The sequence below is a fragment of the Lactuca virosa genome, chromosome 3, assembly GCF_052849685.1.
Source record: "Lactuca virosa cultivar CGN04683 chromosome 3, Lactuca_virosa_CGN04683_v6, whole genome shotgun sequence".
NCBI lineage: Eukaryota > Viridiplantae > Streptophyta > Magnoliopsida > Asterales > Asteraceae > Lactuca > Lactuca virosa.
The window spans coordinates 9,427,129-9,433,876 of record NC_136428.1 but is presented as its reverse complement, the minus strand read 5'-3'; positions in this window follow the sequence as shown (position 1 = coordinate 9,433,876).

Below are 6,748 nucleotides of genomic sequence, written 5' to 3'. Positions count from 1 at the left end.
GCCTACTAACGAAAGCACATGCTAACGAAAGTTGGCTATGGCACCGAAGGCTCTCGCACCTCAACTTCAAAGACATCAACAAGCTAGTTCTTGGTGATCACGTGCGAGGAATTCCACTTCTCAAGTTTGACAAGGAACATTTATGTGCTGCATGTGAAATGGGAAAGCAAAGCAGGAAAAGTCATCCAAATCGTGTTAACACAAAGATCATCGAACCGCTTGAGCTCCTACATATTGATCTGTGTGGACCTTTGGTTGTTGAAAGCATCCGTGGTAATAAATATATACTTGTCATAGTTGATGATTTTTCTTGGTTCACCTGGGTTTCTTTCTTAACAGAAATCAGAAGCAACGCCCAAGCTCAAAGTCTTTATAAAGCAAGTAGAGCTTCAACTCCGAAGGGTGGTTAGAAACATTCGCAGCGACAATGGGTTGGAATTCAAAAACCAAGTGTTTGAAGAATTTCTTGCAGAAAAGGGAGTGTCTCACAATTTTTCTGCTCCCTATACTCCACAACAAAATGGGGTCGTTGAAAGGCGAAACCGCTCGTTGTGTGAAGTAGCCCGAACCATGCTCAGCTTCGTTGCCCCTGTATTTCTGGGTTGATGCTATTGTCGCTGCTTGCTACACCCAGAACCGGTCTTTACTCAACAAGCGATTCACAATAACTCCTTAAGAAATTCTAAACAACCGCAAGCCTAACGTCAAGTTTTTCCATGTGTTCGGTTCAAGATGCTTTATTTTCAATTCTAAAGAGAACCGAAACAAGTTTGATGTGAAGGCAGACGAAGGAATTTTTCTTGGGTATTCGCTTACTTCAAAAGCATACATGGTTCTGAATAAACGATCAAATAAAATCGAAGAAACTTATTACGTGTCGTTTGATGATAACTACGTGAAGAAACTCACATCAAGCAAAGAACCAATGGATGAAATCTTTCCTTAGACTGGTCAAGTCTCGATTCCCATTTCTAACTTATTTAAAGAATATGTGAAGCTTTTTGATGAACCAGAGACTGCTATTCTCTCTGAAGCGAAAGCGGCTGACAACGAAGTAGATAATCTGAAGAAGGTAATTGACGAAGCTGCTAAAATCATGGAAAGCGAACCTTCAAGTTCAAGTGCATCTCAAGAATCTACAAAATCTCAAAAGCCGAGTGAACCTTCCCATTCTACTATCTAGGGGGAGAATCCATCAACCACAATACCCAATGAACGTCCAATCGAGGGGGAGAATTATGAGCCTGAAGCCAAAACTGTTTCATCATTCGAGGGGGAGAATTCTGAACCAGATGTTGAGTTTGTTTCGTCATTCGAGGGGGAGAAAAACAATACAAATGACAAAGATTCTCAATCAGAATTAGAGGAAGAAATAAATGCTGAACTGGATCCTGCCTATGATCCAAACTACCCTCCTCTCACAAAATGGACAAAGATCATCCAAAGACTCAAGTAATCGGTGAAACATCAGAAGGCGTTCTTACTCGGTCTCAAATAAAAGCGAAGCAAACAACTCTGTTCTCGCAAGTAGAATTTTGCATGTTCAATTCATTCGTCTCGAAAATGGAACCAAAAACGGTTTCTACTGCACTCGATCACTCCGACTAGGTACAGGCAATGCAAGACGAACTCCACGAGTTTGAGCGAAATCGAGTCTGGAGACTGATTCCCACACCAAAGGATGCATCTGTGGTTGGGCTAAAATGGGTTTTCAGGAACAAGATGGATAAAGAGGGAAATGTAATTCGCAACAAGGCAAGGCTGGTGGTCAAGGGATATTGTCAGGAAGAAGGGATAGATTACGAAGAAACCTTCGCTCCTGTAGCAAGGCTAGAATCGGTTCAGATCTTTCTAGCATACGCTGCTCATAAAATTTTTGAAGTCTTTCAAATGGACGTCAAGTGTGCATTCTTAAATGGAGAATTAGAAGAGACGGTGTACGTAGAGCAACCACCAGGTTTCGTGAACGAAAAGTATCCAGATCACTGCTACATTTTGGACAAGGCGGTTTATGGTCTGAAGCAAGCTCCTAGGGCATGGTATGAAACACTTACTCGATTTCTAAAAATGTCAAAGTTTAAACAAGGTTCGATTGACCCAACCTTCTTTCCCAAGAAAGAGGGTGACCATTTAATGATCGTCCAAATTTACGTTGATGATATCATCTTCGGTTCCACGAATCCCAGCCTCACAGCTGAATTCAAGAAGTTAATGGAGACTAAGTTTGAGATGAGCTCAATTGGTCCAATTAACTTTTTCCTTGGCTTGAATATTAGACAGGGACTCGAAGGCATTTTTATTAATCAAGAGGCTTACACCAAGACCTTACTAGCCAAGTTTGGAATGATGGGAGAGTCAAAAGTGAAGGTTCCTATGGCGTTTGGCACGAAGTTAACACCTTCTCTGGAAAAACCAGCTGTTTACGTGACCCCCTATCGCCAAATGATAGGGTCTTTAATGTATCTAACAGCTAGTCGACCAGACATAATGTTTTCTGTCTATTATGTGCCAGGTTTCAAGCTAATCCACGTGAACCTCACATGATGATTGTGAAGAATATTTTTCGATATCTGAAGCGAACCTCATCTCTCGGTTTATGGTACCCGGCGAAATCAGGATTCTTCGTACAAGCATTCTCTGATGCTGATCTAGGTGGATGTGGACTGGACCGAAAAAGCACAACTGGCGGGTGTCAGTTTCTTGATGGCAAACTCATTAGCTGGCAATCGAAGAAGCAAACATGTGTGTCTCTTTCCACAGCTGAAGCCGAATACATAGCCGCAGCGTCTTGTCCATCACAGGTCATATGGATACAAAGTCAACTTAGAGACTATGGACTGAACATAAAGAAAATCCCTTTGTATTGTGACTCTGAAAGCGCAATAAGGATATGTCACAATCCAGTGCAACACTCAAAGACGAAACATATATCACTGAGGTATCATTTCATCAAGGATCACGTGGAGGATGGTAATGTCGAAATCCATTTTGTTCGAACCACTGATCAACTAGGTGACATCTTTACAAAAGCCTTACCGGAAGCAAGCTTTAACAAAATTTTACAAGGCTTAGGAATGATGGAAGCAGAGTCAGTACCGAAACCGCTTTCGCCTCATTAAATCTTATCAAGCGAAATAGAGCAAACGCTCGGTCTATTTCAGCTCCAGCATTTTCGGGAACCAAAATGGACCGAACGCGAAATAGAGCGAACGCTCGGTCTATTTCGGCTCCTGATTTTTTTGGAACCGAAATGAACCGAACGCTCGGTCTATTTCGCTTCACTACTTTTAGGTGAAGTTTCGGTTGTATAGTTTGTACCTTGTTTATGTCTTTTCTTACTTCGTTTCTATTCATAAAAATCAAAAATATTTTCCTTTCCGTTTTTAATTCTTTTTCAGAAAATTCATAAAAAAAATCAAAAATATTTTCCTTTCTGTTTTTAATTCTTTTTCAGAAAATTTATAAAATCCAAAAATATTTTTTTCTTTTTGTTGTTTTGTTTATGTTGCTTTTAATTAGAGTAAAAAATTCAACAAATATCACTGAAAGGTATCATCGATCATTCAAATGATGGAGCTGGGACAGGTATACATTTCTTTATCTTAGTACTAGCTAAGTGTCCCTAGAAGCATGCTGCTGTATGTCGACCAAAGCCTCAAAGACTTCAAGTGTAGCCTTACTGATTTGATATACACAAATCAAATCTTCCCAATCAGGCGGATAAAATCACTTATGTCATGAGCCACCTTACTCGTCTCACATTGAGTTAAGAGCTATCTGCTCGGTCCTTACTATATAGCAGAGGTGCTTTCAGTTCTTTAACCTCCTTATCACTTTTCTCCATCTATTTTCGGTTCATCATTGTAACCCTTGAGACTCTCAAACTTTTCCACTAAGGTTTATGGTTACACAACATATGTGTTAATGATCTTAGCTTCGTTTCACCAAGTGCTAAGTGAAACCCAAAATCCAACACCAATAACGAATTGACGGTGAACAATAAATTGTTCTAGTTTTCACCCATGAATTAACGAAACCACTTTTGTGGAATGTCCTCTGAAATCCCTTTTTCGTTTTGAGAGGTCCTTATGAAAACGTCTATTACCAAGGCTTTTCTTCCCATAGGATCCATTTAATTTTTTTTTTGGGGTTTTTGAAAACTTTATCAACAAGTCACTGCAAAATGAACAAACCTACTTGTTTAATAGGCTACATCGGTCTCACAAGTACTTCGTCCACTTTCGGTCTTATGTCAAGATCCAAAGCATGGATTGCAGCTCAACCACCAACAATAGCCTTATAATAAAAAGATGCCTTTCAATGCTTCTTAACAAGTATTTGATCGTATTTTCACGGGGAACCACTCAAGCACTTTGAAGTCTCTTTTGACTTTGAAGGAAGAGATTCGTGCCCGGGATCCACTGCTTCATGTCTTGTTTAACATCACTTATATCCCACATAAAATTTGCTTTATTTCTTTATCTTTTACACTATCCTGCACGAAAATATTTACGATTTTTCCAAACTCTTGTTCGGTTGCTAATAAGCTATTTTTAGACATATTTCTTCGGTTCTTTACGGTGGAGTCGATTTATTTAAAAGAAAAACGGTGAGTCAGCATGAATTTGAAACGGTTCAAAATTTGAAAAGGAGATAAGGATGGAAAAGCGCGTGAATTTGGAACAGTTCCTAAACCCACGCCTGGTGACGTATATCTGGGGAAACCAAGCTGTCAAATCGCGCTTTTTCAAGCGTCGTCTCAGGGGATCGTATCATCATCACACCAGATTCTTTCTCTCTCATGGAAACAGTATAAAAGGGTTTCTCACACCTCTTGTACCTCCTTACCAACTCTAAAATCTCTCACGAATACAACAGGCGATTCTCAACTGTTCATCTTCTTCCTTTCTACAACAATGGCATAATCCTCATCCGTTCAAGAACAAATAGCTTCATCTTCTCTTTTGATCATCAAACCCAATCAGAATCTTATCATCGAACTGAATCCATTCGTCTATGATTCATACATGCTTCATGTGGTCGAATGTCTTAAGTATTCCCCGCTAGTGGTTGCTCTCACACAGGTTGAATCTGTTCCCGTGTTACTGCTCTCACAGGTCTATTCATCTGCTTCTTACGATAAACGCAAGGAACGAATCTTCTTTGATATCTTCGATCACAAGACCTCTGTCTCAAAAGCTTGCTTTTGTTCTCTGCTAAAGCTTGCCTCAGACGTCTCTGTCATCTCTCCTGATTTCATTACCACTACCCAGTTATTCACTATGTTCTATGACATGGGGTACACCGATGTCCTTACCACAGTGACAAAGTTCAAGAAATCCTGCTTACCACCTCAATGGAATGGTCTTTTCACCCTCCTCTTCAAGGGATTAGCCGAAAGGGTTGCTGGGTCTGATGGTGCCAGCAAAGGCTTCATGAACATTCTTTATGGTCTCTATCACGGAATCAATCTGGATTATGGCTCCCTTATTTGGTCTCAACTGGTGCAGAGCCTCAATTCATCGACCAAACACTCTGAAATTCCATGTGGACGCTTTTGGATGATGGTTACTCGCAGAGCCATTGAACATTTTCAGATTCTAATCATGGCAGATGCTTTGTTGTCTTCAATTGCCACTTTCCACACAACAAAAATCATTGTTTCCGATCCCACGAAGTTCATGTTCATCGGTTCAATTCCTGAATCAATGTCCAGGTGTGTCTCAAGTGCAATCAATGTTATGGCTGATTACAGGAAGTTAACACCTTCCGGTCCAACACAACTAACTCCAGAAATGCAAAGTGCCTTGGAGGTTCTTGATAAACCGGAAAAGAGGGGAAAGAAACCAGAACAGAAGAAGAAGGAAGCTGAAGGTCAATCCTCCCAGGCAGCCTCACCTAAATAGGCGAAAGGTGGAAAAAGAACCTTCGTCTTCCCACAAGAAGCGAAAGATCAAGAGGATGGCTAAGAAACCGAAAGCTGCCTCATCTAGTGACTCGGATTTTGTTCCGTCTGATCACAATCACCATGAAGGCGAAGATTTTCATCAAGAAGGCTCATCGAGAGGAAACACGCCTCCTCGGTCCCCATCTCCTAAGGTACATGTAACCGCATCTGTTCCCACTCCTCCACTTTCTCCATCTCATACTACTGTACCTATTTCAATTGCACCGCTTCCACCACCTGTTTCTTCACAACCTACATCTGCTATACTCTTTCCCCCTATCATTACTCAAGCAACCTCAACAACCACCACCACAACCGACCCTTTGGTCCATGTCAACGTATCTGATACGGGGGCACTTACCTCAGGAACCGACACTGTTGTTACCAATCCACCTCCTTCACCGTCACCCTCAACTGAATCTGGCCCTACTCTCGGTGGAGCTGACATGGACTTTGACTCATTCTACTACAGTCCTTATCGTGTTCAAAGCGAAGAAGATGATGATGCTCCAAGCACTCAACGTCACTTAAAGGATCTCAATACCAAGCTTGATCAATTGCTTGCTTCTTCTGCTACTCCCTCCACTTCAGCATATTCTGATGCTGCTACGAAGGCTCTAACTGAATCTTTGATCAAACAGCATGATCAATCCATAAACAAAGCAACTCAAGCTATGGATGCGTCCACTCTCTCTTGCACCAATGCTATTTGTGAGGTCAAATCTCTCATTTCATATTCAAAGCTTTTTATGGAATCTTTTCAAAACACTGCAGACGGCAATACAAACAAAGCAAATGAAG